General features: G+C 38.5%; 1 long non-coding RNA gene across 1 annotated transcript; it reads left to right on the top strand.

Moving 5' to 3' along the window:
* Positions 1-14,680: 14,680 nt before the first annotated feature.
* Positions 14,681-17,695, top strand: LOC144958826 (uncharacterized). Its single transcript, XR_013642525.1, has 3 exons — positions 14,681-15,456; positions 16,607-16,668; positions 17,485-17,695. It is a non-coding gene; the product is annotated as an uncharacterized LOC144958826 (long non-coding RNA).
* Positions 17,696-18,208: the final 513 nt, after the last annotated feature.

Raw genomic sequence — 18,208 nt, forward strand, 5'->3', positions numbered from 1 at the left:
ATATATATATAAACATTTGAAATATAATTAAGATAGTTTGACTTCTACAACGTTTTTATCGAGCGTTGCTCTCATCAGGAAGTGGTTTTCATCTTCCTGATGAGAGCAACGCTCGATAACAACGTTGTAGAAGTCAAACTATCTTAATTATATTTCAAATGTTTATAAATAGCTCCTTTTATTCTAAAGTTGAGCACTATTATTTCATGGTTTTTGTTTTATAATTTATATATATATATATATATATATATATATATATATATTATATATATATGTATATGTATATAATATATAGACAGAGAGAGAGAGAGAGAGAGAGAGAGAGAGAGAAAGAAGAGAGAGAGAGAGAGAAGAGAGAGAGAGAGAGAGAGAGAGAGAGAGAGAGAGAGAGAGAGAGAGAGAGAGAGAGAGAGAGAGAGAGAATTCACCCATTAAAGAAAAAAGAAGTACAAGATGGAGATATTTTAAGAATCTTCACCACAATGATAAGAGGAACGGCTGAAGCTACGAAGTCGGATGAAATCGAAAGCGGAAGGCTTTTATGTCAGTAAATCTGGACGTACCAGAGCCACGGACGGCCAACAAAAACATTACTCTGGATAACGAATTGAAACCAAATTTAGTATCACTGACAGATCCATCAAACACCAGAGAAAAGGTACAAGACAGAAATAAAAATTGGGCAGAGAAATTGTGACGTCACGTATTTTTTTATCTATAGATAGTATGCGCTTGGCTAAGAAGTTCATAGCATTGCCATCCGGATGTATAACGGACAAACACACAAAACTATGTGTAATCATGAACTTTTATAGTCTGGATAATACCGTTTAGTGAGTATTATTCATAAACGCGGATAGCAAAAAATAATAATAAAGACCAGAGTGACGTCATCTTCGAACCATCTATAGATAGTTCGAAGATGACGTCACTCATGCCTTTGTTATTGTTTTTGCCATCCGCGTTAGTGAGTTGTTCTCACTAAACTGTATTAACCAGACTATAAAAGTTCATGGTTACACCGAGTTTGTGTGTTGGTCCGTTATACTTCCGGATGGCAATGTTGTGAACTCCTTGGCCAAGCGCATTCTATCTATAGTTTAAAAGAACTTAATGTTATTTTGTAGAACAAAGTTATATTTAGAACGCTCTTAGCTTTAGCTGTGTGTTTTAATAAATCAACTTTAGTTTTAGGAAGGTGTGTCATTTTGATAAAAACATTGAAAATGTTGTGTAAGGAAAGAGTTTAATAATAGCAGTCAATCGTAGCGTAGCCATCGTTAACTCATGACCTGACACTGACCAAAAAAATGTATTCAATAGTTCAACCAATGGGACCACTTGTTTCCATGAGCACTACTAACAACAACGCACGAGGCGGTGCCAAAACCAAATAATGACGTCAATCTGCCAGTCTTTTTGGGGTTCAGCGTGGCCTTCGTAAAGTTATGGCCTGACACTGACCAAAAAATGACGTCAAAATGCCAGTCTTTTGCCACAAAAGAAAACAAATCGTGAGTTGTATTCAATAGTTCAACCAATGAAATAACTTGTTTCCATGATCTCTACTAACAACAACTCACTAGACGCTACACAAACCTAAAAAATGACGTTTTGCTGCCAGTTTTTTTGGGTTTCAGTGCCAGGCTATAAACTTAACGATGGCTTCGGTTCTAGTGTCAGGCTATAGGTAGTATGCGCTTGGCTAAGAAGCTCATAACATTGCCATCCGGAAGTATAACGGACCAACACACAAAACTGTGTATCCATGAACGTTTATAGTCGGGTTAATACAGTTCAGTGAGCATTACTCATAAACTCGGATGGCAAAAAACATCAACAAAGACCCGAGTGACGTTATCTTCGAACTATCTATAGATAGTATGCAGATGACGTCACTCGGGCTTTGTTATTGTTTTTGCCATCCGCGTTTGTGAGTTGTTCTCACTAAACTGTATTAACCAGACTATAAAAGTTCATGGTTACACAGTTGTGTGTTGGTCCGTTATACTTCCGGATGGCAATGTTGTGAACTCCTTGGCCAAGCGCATTCTATCTATATGTTAACGATGGCTAAGACCTGACACTGACCAAAAATGACGTCAAAAGACAAGTCTTTGGCCACAAAAGAAAACAAATCGTGAGTTGTATTCAATAGGTCAACCAATGGGATCATTTGTTTCCTTGAGCAACAAATCACTTGACGCTTAAAAAACCTTTTAAAAAATGAGGTCAAAGTGTAAGTCCTATAGATAGAATGCGCTTGGCCAAGGAGTTCACAACATTGCCATCCGGAAGTATAACGGACCAACACACAAACTCTGTGTAACCATGAACTTTTATAGTCTGGTTAATACAGTTTAGTGAGAACAACTCACAAACGCGGATGGCAAAAACAATAACAAAGGCCTGAGTGACGTCATCTGCATACTATCTATAGGGTTACAGTGTCAGAGTTCACGATGGCTACGAGTCAACACGTAAACACGCAGATGCCGAATTTTATCGCCCTCGTGTTTTATTTTGCACGTGCACCAGTGAGTGCTTTTCTCAAGGCCACGTCAGGGAAAACGTTTCGCTGACGGATATGTTGATGTTGATGTGAGTAGAATATATGACGTCACGAATGCCAGGTAGAAAAGTTAGTCTCAGGTGATTAGTGGGGAACACTCACGTATGTCTTCTACCTGAGTGGAACTGTTATGGCTGGTGGTTGGGAGGTTGAGTGGGAATCGTGTGGATGGGTGGATGTGGTGATGGGTAGATTGATGGATTGATGGATGGATGGATGGATGGATGGATGGATTGATGGATGGATGGATTGATGGATGGATGGATGGATGGATGGATGGATGGATTGATGGATTGATGGATGGATGGATGGATTGATGGATTGATGGATGGATGGATGGATGGATTGGTGGATTGATGGATGGATGGATGGATGGATGGATGGATTGATGGGTGGATTCATGGATGGATGGATGTATTGATGGATGGATGAATGGTAGCATGGATGGATGGATGTATTGATTGATGGATGGATGGATGGTCGCATGGATGGATGTATTGATTGATGGATGAATGGATGGATGGATGGATGGGTGGATGTGGTGATGGGTGGACTGATTTAATGGTAGTATGGATGGATGGATTGATGGATGGACGGATGTATATGTGGATTGATGGATGTATTGATGGATGGATGGATGGTAGCATGGATGGATGGATGTATTGATTGATGGATGAATGGATGGATGGATGGTAGCATGGATGGATGGATGTATTGATTGATGGATGAATGGATGGATGGATGGTAGCATGGATGGATGGATTTATTGATGGATGGATGGGTGGATTGATAGATGTGGGAATGGCTGGATTTATTTGATGGTAGTATGGATGGATGGATGGATGGATGGATTGGTGGATAAATAAATAGTTGAAATAATGGATGGATGAGTGGACGGATGGATGGATGGATGAATGATTTGGACGGATGAATGTGGTGATGGATGGATTGATTTGATGGTAGTATGGGTGGATGGGTGGATTGATGGATTGATGGATGGATTGATGGATGGATTGATGGATGGGTGGATGGATGGGTGAATGTGGTGATGGGAGGACTGATTTGATGGTAATGTGGATGGATGGATGGATTGATAGGTGGATTGATGGATGGATGGATGAATTGATGGATGTATTGATGGATGTATTGATGGATGGACGGATGGATGGATAGATGGGAATTTGGATGAGTGCAGATGAATAAATGGATGGATGGATGTTAGATGGATATAACGGGGAGGTCACCCCAAATCCGTACAGTTTTTCTTTACCTCAAATTCTAACAGCTCTATCTGCGGATTGGCTCAACTGAACTCTCTCTCTATTATTTGATTGGTTTGATGTAAATACATTTGATGTCAGGTATTATCGGTCAAACTCGTAAAAGAAAAGGATACTCGCAACACTAGTCGTCCTGATAGAATGTACCAATGCACAAAACTACGTGTAACCTCTAACATTTAAATTAAAACCAATGTTAAAAATGGCTGTCTAAAAACATTAATAAAGCGCCAAGTAACGTCAATTTCGTTCCTTCTATGATACAATCCAAGACAGCCCTGGATCCATGCGCTCGCTCATTCCCCCAAACCCGTACAGCATTAAACTAATATTGACATACAGTCTAATGTGTTGTCAAATAAAATTCTATGACAATGACCTGGTGGAATTTTAGTTTCAGTTTATTTTAACAGACGAATGGTGGGGGCGTTTCGTGTTTCTTCTTTAACATTACTTGTAGTAATGGTTATTGGGACAAATTGAAGCGTGTAGCTTAATCTCTAAATTTGTTCGTATTTTCGAAGTCTATCATATCCAAAACTATAGGCCAAAGTTAAAAGTCCCGCTGTGGATGGTTGAAGATTTGAGAACTATAAAAGGTTTTGCATTCATAATTTCTTTCCAAACCCATTGTGCGACTATGTGGTCTTGTAGTATGATACTCGCTTTTGGATCAAAAAGTCCTGGATTCGAGCCTAACTCGACGCATAGTTGTGTCCTTGGAAAAGGCTCTTTTCTCACGTTCTCTCGCCGTAATCAAGTGTAAAATGAGTACTTGGCCGTTAACAGCGTTGTGTCTGTCCGAAAAAAAAAAAATGTAATATCGCCTAGCAGGCGTGATGTCCCGTCCTTCATGTTAAGTGTTGCTGTTGGTCAAGGTGGATTGCTGGGTGATGAATGGATGGACGGATGCGTGGATGGATTGGTAGGTGGATGAATGGATTGACAGATGGTTGGGTGGATGAATGGATGGATGGGTAGATGAATGGAGGGATGGAAGAATGGATGGATGGATTGGTGGGTGGATGGATGCTTGGAAGAACGGATAACTAGGTCGATAGATTAGTACAAAAGAAACGGTATAAATCTACCCGATTGTTATGGTTGATAAGTGGGTGAACGGATGGATTGATAAATTGATGAATGAACGGATGTATAGATGTATGGATGGACGGATGGATGGGTGGATGGATTTAAAAAATGATGGATGAACAGTTGTCTAGATGGATGAATGGATGGATGGACGGATGATGGGTCTTCTTCTTCTTCTTCGTCTTGTGGAAACCTCCAATATTGTCGAGGATCACTCCACAGTTTGTAGTGTTTTACATTTTAAACTTGCTAAAACTCTGCACATAATACTAAAACCACATAGATTAAAAAGTCACGTTGTTAACTCCAGCAATCGCGTGAAAGCATGTTGGCAACCGTTTTCAGCCACTTCAGCTGGGAGGCTATTCCATAGTCGGGCAGTGGAAGGGAAAAACGAATACATGTGGGCGTCTGTTTTTGATGTTGGGATGGTTACTCTTGCTGTGTGTCCCCTCGTATTTCTTGTGCCGATATCTTTGATGTCGTTTGGAAGTTTAAGGCACGAATTTTTGTAGTAGATCTTGTGGAACAATTTAAGTTTATCTATCTTTCTTCTCTTTTCCAGAGGTTCAAGGCCAATCCGTTGTGATATTTCAGACGCACTTGAGAAAGGATCGAATGTGTTTGTGATGCGTCTTGCTGTTTTTCTTTGGATGTTTTCTAAGGTGTCGATGTTTTCTTTTTGAATATGGGTCCCAAATTGAGCTGCCATACTCCAAAATTGGTCTAACAATAGTTTTAAAAGCAAGGGTTTGAGTTGTGATTGGGCATCTTTTTAAATTGCGGGTGATGTAAGCGCTTGTTTGATTTGCCTTTGAAGCCAGGTGACATATGTGGTCATTCCATTTGAGGTTTTTAGCAAACTCAATGCCAAGGTATTTTGCTGTCTTTACATGTTCCAGGTTTTGACCATGGAGTTGGTATTCAAATGTTATAGGTGCTTTCTTATTTGTGATGGTTAGAACATTGCACTTTGATACGTTAAATTCCATTTGATTTATTGTTTCCCATTCTTGTAATTTAGCTAGATCGTCATTTAGTGTTTTGCAGTCATCTGTTGTTTTTATCTGATTATATAATGCTGTGTCGTCAGCAAAGAGGCGCACTTTTGACCTTATACCTCGTGGAAGATCGTTTATGTACACTAAAAATAGGACGGGCCCAAGGACTGAGCCCTGAGGTACGCCCGATGTCACCATCCCGATAGTGGAAGTCTCGCCGTCGACAAGAACTTGTTGGGTGCGATTGTCCAGAAAAGTTGCAATCCATTGTAAGGTTTTGTTCCTGATACCAACGTCATACAATTTCTGGATTAACCGATGGTGAGGGACCTTGTCGAAGGCCTTGGCAAAGTCCAGTAGTACTAGATCAATTTGACCACCTTTATCAATAGCAGCTGACAGATCATGTGTTAATGATAGAAGTTGAGTTTGAAAGGAGTGGTGCTTCCTAAATCCGTGCTGTTCATCACAAAAAATACTGTTAGTTTCGAGATATTCAGTTATTGAGGATCTCACTATATGGTCCAACAGTTTGCAGCAAATGCAGGTTAATGAAATTGGACGGTAGTTTTGAGCCCTGCTTCTATCACCTTTCTTGTAGATGGGTTGGACAAGAGCGTGCTTCCAAACAATTGGTATGTCTCCCGTTTCAAGAGAGAGTTTGAACAAATGTGTGAGGGCAGGTGCAAATTCGTTCCTCAACATCTTTAAGAGACGGGATGGTATTTTGTCTGGGCCACATGCTTTCTTTGGATCTAGAGTGGCGAGGAGTTTGGGTGGACGGATTGATAAATTGATGAATGAACGGATGGATTAATGGATGGCTGAAAGAATGGATGGATTGTTAGATGTATGGGTGCATAGAAGAATGGATGGATGACTGGATAGATTAGTAGAAAAGAAACTGAAAACATCTGATCCCTTTGTAATGGTTGATGGATGGCTGGATAAATTGACGGATGATTCGATGGATAGATAAATATATGTATGTATGGATAGATGGATGGACGGATTAATTCATTAATGGAAAATGGATCGATTGGTGGGTGGATGGATGGATGCATAGAATGGATGAATAGCTAGATAGTAGAAGAGATACTGTATAAATCGACCTGATTGTTATGGTTGGTGGTAAAGGAATGTTTGTGTTGAGGTGAGAACAGATGTGTGTTAATCTGGAGGAAGGTAGATACAGGTTGATGTGCAATGCTGGCTACAGGCAAATGGCAAAGTGACAGGATAAATGTTAAGCTGTGTAAAATATAAAATAAATCCCAGGAAAACGCTATTTGCTTTCATTGATAATGACATTCTCTCTCTCTCTCTCTCTCTCTCTCTCTCTCTCTCTCTCTCTCTCTCTCTCTCTCTCTTCTCTATCGCCTTTTTCTTTCTATCTATTTATCTATCTAACCATCCATCTATCCATCCATCCATCCATCTAACCATCCATCCATCTATCTAACCATCCATCCATCTATCTAACCATCCATCCATCTATCTAACCATCCATCCATCCATCCATCCATCCATCTATCTAACCATCCATCCATCCATCCATCCATCTATCTAACCATCTAAGCATCCATCCATCCATCCATCTATCTAACCATCTAAGCATCCATCCATCCATCCATCCATCTATCTAACCATCTAAGCATCCATCCATCCATCCATCTATCTAACCATCTAAGCATCCATCCATCCATCCATCCATCTATCTAACCATCTCACCATCCATCCATCCATCCATCCATATATCTAACCATCCATCCATCCATCCATCTATCTAACCATCCATCCATCCATCCATCCATCCATCTATCTAACCATCCATCCATCCATCCATCCATCCATCCATCTATCTAACCATCCATCCATCCATCCATCCATCTATCTAACCATCTAAGCATCCATCCATCCATCCATCTATCTAACCATCTAAGCATCCATCCATCCATCCATCTATCTAACCATCCATCCATCCATCCATCCATCTAACCATCCATCCATCCATCCATCTATCTAACCATCCATCCATCCATCCATCCATCTATCTAACCATCCATCCATCCATCCATCCATCTATCTAACCATCTAAGCATCCATCCATCCATCCATCTAACCATCTAAGCATCCATCCATCCATCTATCTAACCATCCATCCATCCATCCATCCATCTATCTAACCAGCCATCCATCCATCCATCCACCCATCTATCTAACCATCCATCCATCCATCCATCTATCTAAACATCCATCCATCCATCCATCTATCTATCTAACCATCTAACCATCCATCCATCCATCTATCTAGCCATCCATCCATCCATCCATCCATCAATCCATCCATCCATCTATCTAACCATCCATCCATCCATCCATCTATCTAACCATCTAACCATCCATCCATCCATCCATCTATCTAACCATCTAACCATCCATCCATCCATCCATCCATCCATCTATCTAACCATCCATCCATCCATACATCTATCTAACCATCTAACCATCCATCCATACATACATCTATCTAACCATCCATCCATCCATCCATCCCTCCATCCATCCAACCATCCATCCATCCCTCCATCCATCTAACCATCCATCCATCCATCCATCCATCCATCTATCTATCTATCTATCTGTCTGTCTCTCTGTTTATCTGTTATCTATTTCTCTATTTTTAATCTATCTATCTATCTATATTATATTTTATTCTCTTCTTATCTCCTTTCCTTTCTCTCTAATAAAAGATCACTCACGATCCACAAAGACGGTATGTGACAAATTCTAAACCAAACCAACAAGACGATCTGTGCTTCTGCCTTCTGAACTATTAGGCCGACAAGCACTTATGTGCAGGTCTGATAACCCAATTCTTTATATCATGGGCTCATTGTTGTAATGGAAATCTCAGAAAATGACGCAAAACATTGACCATTACATTAATGTTAAACTAGGCCCATAGGTGGGTTCTGATGTCAGGCCTGCATATATGTATTAGGCCCATGGAGTAGGATTTGATTCCTCGTTTTCATAGCTTGAAACGGACATATACAATATTAAACTCTTGATACCCTCAGGACGGAACAATAGTCTAAGTACTTTGCGCCACATCTATCATACCCAATCAATTCTTAGACAGGGAAGGGGGGGGGGGGGCAGAAAAAAAAATATCGTCTTTATGCGGGATCGGATCGAACTCGGTCCCTTGGCGTGTGAAGTGAGTGAGTTACCAATTAAACCATGGGCTCCATTGCGTGGATTTTCCCTCCATCATGTTGACGGGCAATCAAATCTATTTCTGTCTAACATATCATCATCACCTGATGTATGTATGTCTGTATAGCATGACATTCATGGGCGGTTTTGTGGTCTTGTGGTATGACACTCGCTTTCGGATCGGAAGGTCCTGGTTTCCATGCGTTGAGCGAGGCTCGAACCCAGGACCCATTGTAAAGCGCTTGAGCACGTATAGTGGATATTGCGTTATATAAAAGCTCAATTGTTTTGTTTTTTTTAAACAGCGGGATCCGTTGACTGTGCCTGAATAGGACTTTTAGTTCATGTGAAAATAGAACATTGGTAGATTTCTAGTGAAATGTTCTGTTCCCTTTTTGAATCAACCCCCCTGCTCTTGGCTTATTTTTTATTAAGTGTTTTTAGCTTTATATCTACATTTTGGAGGCCTTCCGTAAGCTCCTCGTGCTGAAGGAAACAACCCAAGTATTTTTTTAACTAACCCCAAGAAAAAAATAAAACCGGGTATCTTTATCTAACCCTAATAGGAAAAACAAACACCCTAGCACCTTTAACTTTACTAAAAATCTATAACTAACCCTAATAGAAAAACAATACTCCGACCTCGAACTAACCAGAATAGAAAAAAACCAAACAAACAGAAACATACGACTGCTTTGCAATTACCTTCCAATACTTCATCGATAAAATGGCGGCGGAGAATCAAAAACAATGGTCATAGTAGGAAATGTTTAACTTTCACTAATCTATCAAGGTTTGTTCTAGAGTTTTTAACATGCTATTATATTATATTGACAAACTGAATAAATGCGCTTGGCTAAGAAGCTCATAACATTGCCATCCGGAAGTATAATGGACCAACACACAAATCTGTGTGTATCCATGAACGTTTATAGTCGGGTTAATACAGTTCAGTGAGCATTACTCATGAACGCGGATGGCAAAAAAAAAACAAAAAAAAACAAAGACCTTAGTGACGTCATCTTCGAACTATCTATACTTATTCCTTTTGAGTTTTGGGGTAAGGCGGTATCGGGCGGGGGGGGGGGGCGTTCTCGGCGAATAGTTGAGTCCTTGGAAAAGGCTCTGCACTCCACATTCTCTCACCGTACTCAGGTGTAAAATACGTACCTGGCCGTTAACAACGTCGTCTTTGTCGGGGAAGAAAAATGAAAATGTAATATCCCCGCCTAACAGGCGTCGTATTTCGTTCTTCCTGTTACGTGTTGCTGTTGGTCGGGGACTCCTTGTAAAGCGCTTTGAGCACATGTAGTGGACATTGCTCTGTATAAAAGCTCAAGATTGTTATTTTGTTGTTGTTGTTGTTGTTATTAAAAAAAAACAAAGTCGGTGAGCATCTTAATCTGCCCAGCGATACGGGAATGAAACCCGTAGTGTTGTGAAACGTAATATAGATGCGTTGTTATTCCACGATATGGTAATATTCTTGTAAACAACGGAAAGGTTTATGGTTCACACATGGGAAACATATTGTTTCATCTTTCCTATAGATCGAATGCAGTTGACGTCACTCAGGTCTTTGTTCTTGTTTTTTGTCATAAATGTTTATGAATAATTCTCACTTAACTGATTTATCCAGGCTATAGATAGTGTGCGTTTGGCCAAGAATCTCACAACATTGCCATCCGGAAGTATAACGGACCAACACACAAGACTATGTGTATCCTTAAACGTTTATAGTCTGGTTAATACAGTATAGTGAGATTTACTCATAAATGGGGATGGGAAAAAAACAATAACTAAAACCAATGTGCCGTCAACTTCATTCTATCAATAAAAATTCTTAGTTACAAATAGTTTTGTGTGTTTGGTTCGTTATTCTTCCGGATTACAATGTTGCGAGTTTCTTAGCCAAGCGCACACTGTCTAAAAGGCTTGAAAAAAAATGTTCGTTGCTCTTGAATTCATGTCACTTGTCAACGTTCGTGAGACCCACCTGACAAACACTTTCCTGTATCCAAGGATCACTGTCACATCGAGTTTTGTTTCGATCAGGTCTCCTCCTTCCACAAACTTTTACCCATCGCCAACCGGTACTACAGATAGTATACGCTTGGCTAAGAAGCTCAAAACATTGCCATCCGGAAGTATAACGGACGAACACACAAAACTATATGTAACCATGAACTTTTATAGTCTGGTTAATACAGTTTAGTGAGAATTACTCTTAAACGTGGATGGCAAAAAACCGATAACAAAGACCAGAGTGACGTCATCTATATTTAATCAACACAAGCATCACCATATACATGTTTCATTCTCGTATGGATTTTAATGAGTCGACAGCCTTCAGCATTCAGACATTGAATAACAGCACGCTGCTTGAATAGAATACTTTTGGTGCAGCCATTTTCACACCGACGTTAACCATGTTATAGGGAATGAGATTAGCGGATCAGTAGCGTCCCTTGATTGGGACGTCACCCATAGTCTGTGAGGACGAGACGCATGCGCACAACCAACACGACGTTCTCTCTCTAATACCTTTTCCGCCGGTGACGTCACAGACTATGGGTGACGTCCAATCAAGGGACGCTACTCTTCCGCTAATCTCATTCCCTATAGGACAAAAGAAATTACGTCACACAGAGGAGACCATATAGACCTTAGAAAGTTTAACAAATCAACGTCAATTAATAAGAAAGTATTTATACCAAACTTTAAGGTTCTAAGTCAAATATATTTGAAATGAAGTGCGGCTATGTGGTATAGTTGTATGGTATGACACTCGCTTTTGGATCGGAAGGTCTTGGGTTCGAGCCTCGCTCGGCGCATAGCTTAGTCCTTGGAAAAGGGTTCTTTACTCACATTCTCTCACCGTCCGCAGATGTAAAATATTACTTGGCCGCTAACAGCGTTGTCTCTATCCGAAAAAAATGGTAACATCACCTAACAAGCGTCGTGTTCTGTCCTACGTGTTAAGCGTTGCTTTTGGCAAGGAACCCATTGAAAAGCGCTTTGAGCGAGTTTAGTGGATATTGTACTATATTAAAAAAAAAAGCTCTATTTTTTTTTTTAAAAAAGGAAAATTGCAAAACTTTCTAGCCACAACCGTCGTAATAGGGAATGAGATTCGCGGAAGAGTAGCGTCCCTTGATTGGACGTCACCGGGGGAGAAGTTATTTGTGAACAAACCAACTACAGGCCAAGCGCTCCAAATACAAAATTTATTATTTATAAATCTGTACAAAAATGCATATCAAATCAACGTTATGCATTTTAGTACAGAAATATGAATAATAAATTGTGTATTTGAGAGCTTGGCTTGTAGTTGGTTTGTTTACAAATAACTTCTCCACCGGTGACGTCCAATCAAGGGACGCTACTCTTCCACTAATCTCATTCCCTATATAATTTTTAGCAAACCAACGTAGTCCAGAAAAGCTAGTAGTCCATCACAGTCAATTGGCCCGTGGAACCGGAGTTTATCCCGGTTTATATAGCGTGAAAAGCACAGTAACAATATTGATCTTTACCCTTAAAACATAAAGCTAATCTATCGCAAAGTTCTTTCCGCTAGATCAAAAGGACCCAGCTACCCGATCACTGCTTGTTAAATATGGGAGTATGTAAAAAAAAAAAGAAGATCGACTTCACCCGGATTCAATCTGGCTCGATCCCTTTGCGTTTGAAGAAAGTACGCTACCAACTGAGTTATCTGGACTCCCAAGAATAGAGGATAGAGGGTTTTCAAATATTTTTGTTCCTCGTGTACAACCCTACGTGTGTTTTCTAGATCAATCAAATTCTTTGGCAAAGTCGGTTCATTGTTGAAAAGACTTTTCATGTTAACTGGAAGACGAAGCCACTCGAAAATTGAACGTGGAAAAAATACAGGTAAACAGTAAATATATATATATATATATATATATATATATATATATATATATATATATATATATATATATATATATATATATATATATATATATGTATTAATACCGGATAGGGAGACTTTTGGTACCCCTATTACTATTAGTTCATTTTACAGTACTTTACCAATAGGGAGACCAAAATCCGGTCCCCCTATTGATTTGACCTCTAGCACATTCACTTTTCTGATTTTAGTTTAAGGTTGTCAACCCAACCGTCAAGGATATATAATTGTAAATCATAGTATTGAAGTTATTTGTTAAACACCACAGTAAGAAGAGTTATGCCTAAATTTTCACGTTGGTCAATAAGGTGACCGCCTGAAAAAAGTACAATAGGGGTACCAGTGTTTTCATCGATATATTTCAATAGTGAGGCAATATATCTTTCCGAAATTTTCTCTAAAATTCTAGAGCATTATATGGATTTTTATAGTAATGAAAACCTAATATAAAATGTGTGTGAAAGTTGATGAACTGAGGAATGAACAAGATATACGAATTATAATCTATTTTTAGAAACAGATTTATCGAATCTTGGTCCGGATTCTTATCTTGGTGACTAGAGACAAGCAAACATAGTAACTCTTTTTTTCGTGAAACGTATGTTTAGTCAATTTCGCGCATAAAGAGGCACTCGGCACTCACTTACTCACTCCGCAAGTCAGTAGTAGGTGGTTATCAGTTATCAGCTTTAATTCTTAGTCAAACGCTTCATCAAACCCATTATTGAGTAGCATGTTGATGCCTGATGCCAGTTGAAGCCATCTCGACGTCGTGAAATGGAGCATCTTCTGTCATAGCAGTAGAATCGTCAGATGCCGGATTTAAATCCTCCATTCCAGGCGTTGCTGTTGCCATATCGATCTTCGAAATGATTTGGTCTAGACGTCAAGTTGACCCGTTCTATGTCTGAAGAGATTTTAAAGTGCAATACCTAACATTATATCTTGATCTACAAAAGAGTCTTTTTAAATGAACCGCTGTGTTTCTATATTTTTCAAGAACCAATGATTATCTGATAACCACTGACTACTGACTTGCGAAGAGAGTGGCCGACGGACGTCCTCTCTATAGCCGCAAGTATTTTTTCGTCACTTGCTGAGTTCCAAACTAGACGTCTATGGCATCGTGGGGTAAATTGATGCTGGAGGCATCATTGAAGAGACACCGAGATAATTTAAATGGTAAGTTATTGGCCATTCTTATTACATCACTGTTGATTTAAGATTTTCAATAGGGTAGACATCACACTAGGTACTTTGGTAAAAAATTCAAATTGGATTGAGCTCAATGAAACCTATATCATTTTAAAGTGCTTTTCAACACGATTCTAATGATACCAAAATTGTGAAAATCAGATAAGCAGAAAAAAGTTGTGTTAGTTTAAAGACTGACAAATGGTCTTCTATTTGCCTTTGTTATTTACTGACGGACTTTGTGACCTGAACATTGTTGCATTTCCGGTAGTAACCGCCATTTGGATTTCAAAACTGGTCTAAAATGACCGCTAAGATTTGAGTAAGGATTTTACTGGAACGAATTTCATGGATGCGGTATACAACTTTGCCCTGAATTTAATTTTATAAAAAAGTTAAGATGTTAAATAAACGTGCCAGCATGAAATTTTGATTTACCAAGTTCTAATCTTTTAATTATCCAAAGCTAAATTATACCCTATTTTATCCATAATCAAAAGTTATACTAAATTGTCATTGATTTTAAAATAAACTACACCAAACGATAGAGTAATTTCTCCTGAAGAAAATAAGACATAAATCATTAAAATCCATCCATAAACAAAAAATCTATGGAACTTTTTCTGAGACCCATCACTCAAAAGTCCAAAAAATCGGGTCACAGCCACTAGGCCATTTATCGGCTCCCTGCTGGAGGGCCAAATGGACGTTTACCAAAGTACCTAATCACACACACACCGATTGATGATTGTCACTTGTCAGTCAGTCATTTGGAAGTGGAGTCAGATAATTCGGGAACTTCTGTAGACTGTAGATTCACACTAGTGAGTAAGATCTGTCGTTTACTACTACTACTACTACTACCACTACTACTTTTAGTTTTAGCGCTATCCAACTCAACACTTCTCGTGTTTATTTTATTTTGGCAAAACTAGAATGGATTTTTGAAAAGAATATAAAAAATAATTTAAACTTAAACCTGTCTTTGCATCTTGCTTTATGCATACAGTATGCCATATCACAAAATCATAGTTTAATGTTGAGAATATGCTATTTCTTTTGTAACTTCAGATCAGAGAGATTTGAGCTTTAAAAATCCTGAAAAATGTCTTGCTGTCAATCCAGACAACCCTTTTGATGTGATCTATGATGTTAATGGTAAGAATGTAATTTGATGAGGAAATGAATAACATTTAGGTACACATAGTTTGCTTTTTTTTTTTTTTTGAGTCATGATGTGTAATACTATTACAGTCCACTCCGGATAATTGCAACTCGTTTAATCGCAACTTTCGGTTAATCACAATATTTCCTAAGCAATGGAAATAATTCTATATAAAAGTCACTGGTTAATTGCAACAAACTTCGGTTTTTTAAAAAGTGGTAAATTCAAGAAATCAAACAGTATATCATGATTAAATTTCATCATGGATGAAATCGTGACAGGTTGAAGAATCGAGAGTGAGCAGGATTTAATGCTACAGTAGTGTGTCACCACTCTTTAGAGTCGAAAGAGGGCGGGGCTCTGCAGTATGGGTTTGTGACGTCATCGGTGGCCATTAAATAGAAGAGGGGTGGGGCTGGTCATAATCTTGACAACAGGTTATAAATGACAGTTATAAAGAGAGACTGAGCGATATCCTTTGTTTTAGGATTAACAACTGTGCATTGTGACCAACGAGTTTGGTGAGAGCTTATTGTCTCTCATTAAGGCTAATCTCTTTAACTCTGACAAATGTTGAATTGTTGAGAAAAAAGATTGAAACTTCTTCCAATCTGAATAAGATATCGGCTTGCTTCATAGCTGCTTTTGGTTGACAAATCTACACGGGGCTGTCATATGGTTTTTGTTTCAATCAAATTGCTCTGTATGTGGTGGACTAAGAATATTATTTACTGGTTTGAGTTGACAATAAATGTGTAAAATGTTGAAATAGTGGACAGGAAACTGAATTTCGGTTAATCCAACATTTTCGATGATCCAAGGTATTGCGATTATCCTAAGTGGACTGTACCTGAATCTTGAACGAAAAACTATCATATGGATATGATTATAGACAGATTGGTTTCTGGAATTATATTTCCGTCCTCCCTTGCCAACTCTGACGTTCTTGAAATTTAGAAGAAAATAGCCAGAAGGTTTCGGACTTAATTTTCTTTTTTTTCCAAAGGACAATAGTCATAAGGTAAATAATTTTAAAAAATCCTTTTACAGCACAAGATGGCATGATTTTTTGTTTAAGAGTTTAGAGAAAAACTTGCACATGATAGTCTTCAGCTTTTTTTGTTGTTTTTATTTTTTATATAGACTCCAACTCAGAGCCTGAAAGTGATGCAGAACAAAGTTCCATATCACATGATTCATTTGTGGTAAGTATGTACATTAAAATAAAATCATAACATTTGTATAGCGTTTATCCACAGTTGGCACCATGCTCAAAATGCTTCACATCACCATATTTTGTGGTGGACAAAACACATTTGCCACAAAAGATGAGACCTGCAGTCTGTTAGGCGCAATACAATATTTCAGGACAAGGACAACACTGTTTTACACCAGTGAGATCTCCTAGTTTTTTGTTGTTAAAAATTTTTCTTTGCAGTGGACTTCGCCAACAATAACACTATTTTAAACCTTCCTCGTTATATTTTGAAGTGATATTCATTGATGAGCCATTCACATTTGAAGTCGTTTGTTTTTTATTTGACAAAATGTGAAAATGATGCGTTTCCAGGAAAAATTAAAATAGCTTCTGTTGGGATTATACTTTTGATCTCGCATTTTGTCCAAATTCTCTTGCATCGTAATGTTTATCAACTTTTTTTGTTAACTATATTGCAGTTGCAAGGTTAGGAAGTTCATATTGTTGCAATGACAACCGTTTATATGTCCAGAATCGTAGTGATATAATAAATTGTTTTGTAGTTGTTGGTCCTGGTGTAGGATTTAAAGAGTTGGTTAAAAACGGTTTACTGAAACCCTGGTTGGTGTATCTATATTTATCCAAGCACAGTTGAACATATTAAATACTTAGACAATATGTCTGCCTTTCTCAAGTCTTTTTTATTATACTTGCATTATTAACCAGCTAATTGTTTAGTTGGATTATTAAACAATGGCTCTTCATGTTTATTGTCAACATGAATAAATTGATTGATCTGTCATCTTTTCCACAAAATATACAGGGTCCCGATTTTGTTGCTGACTCCGAGTCTGATTCCTCTACGTACTCTGTGAGGTACCCAATGCTGAGTACATCATTGTCTTTGGAACCTAGTGCTCATTCCCCAACTCAGTCAGAGCCTCATCCACAACTATCACAGACTGAACCTCGTTGCCAGTCTGGGACCCAGGTTCAACCCGAATGCTATACACTTGCAAACCAACGTGTTACGTGCAATGGTGAGTCATTTTTTTGTCATTCTTCTCCTTTGATATTTGTGGGATCAATTTTAATTTACCCATTCCTTTTAAAAGAAAACTTCCACCCCCTCCATGGTGCTGCATTTGTGTTATTGCATTTTTTTCTGTTTTGGCAGTGCTGCGTCGCAAAATACGCTACCATTTACATAACAAGCACAAATCCAAATTTGATAGGGTGGACATCTTAGAATCTGAAACCCCAATGTGTGAGTGATATCAGTGAAACCAGCCATAAAAATGTTCATGTTTATTTTATTGGGGGTTTTTTTGTCTGTAATAGACTTAAATTGCTTGTATTGTAAGTGTTAAAATGGTTTTTTTTGTTACAACCCATCTATATATTAAAACTGTTTCTTTGTATTTCTATGATGCTTAAGGCTTTTTTTCACAGACCAGCTGGAAACTTAACGAGAATCAGAGTAGATAACATTTTTATTAATCTTGCAACCTAAACAGTATATGATGATTGGGAGCATTTAAAGAAAA

This window comes from Berghia stephanieae, chromosome 13, assembly GCF_034508935.2.
Source record: "Berghia stephanieae isolate SIO BIC M18660-M18661 chromosome 13, UCSD_Bste_1.3, whole genome shotgun sequence".
Taxonomy (NCBI): Eukaryota; Metazoa; Mollusca; class Gastropoda; order Nudibranchia; family Aeolidiidae; genus Berghia; species Berghia stephanieae.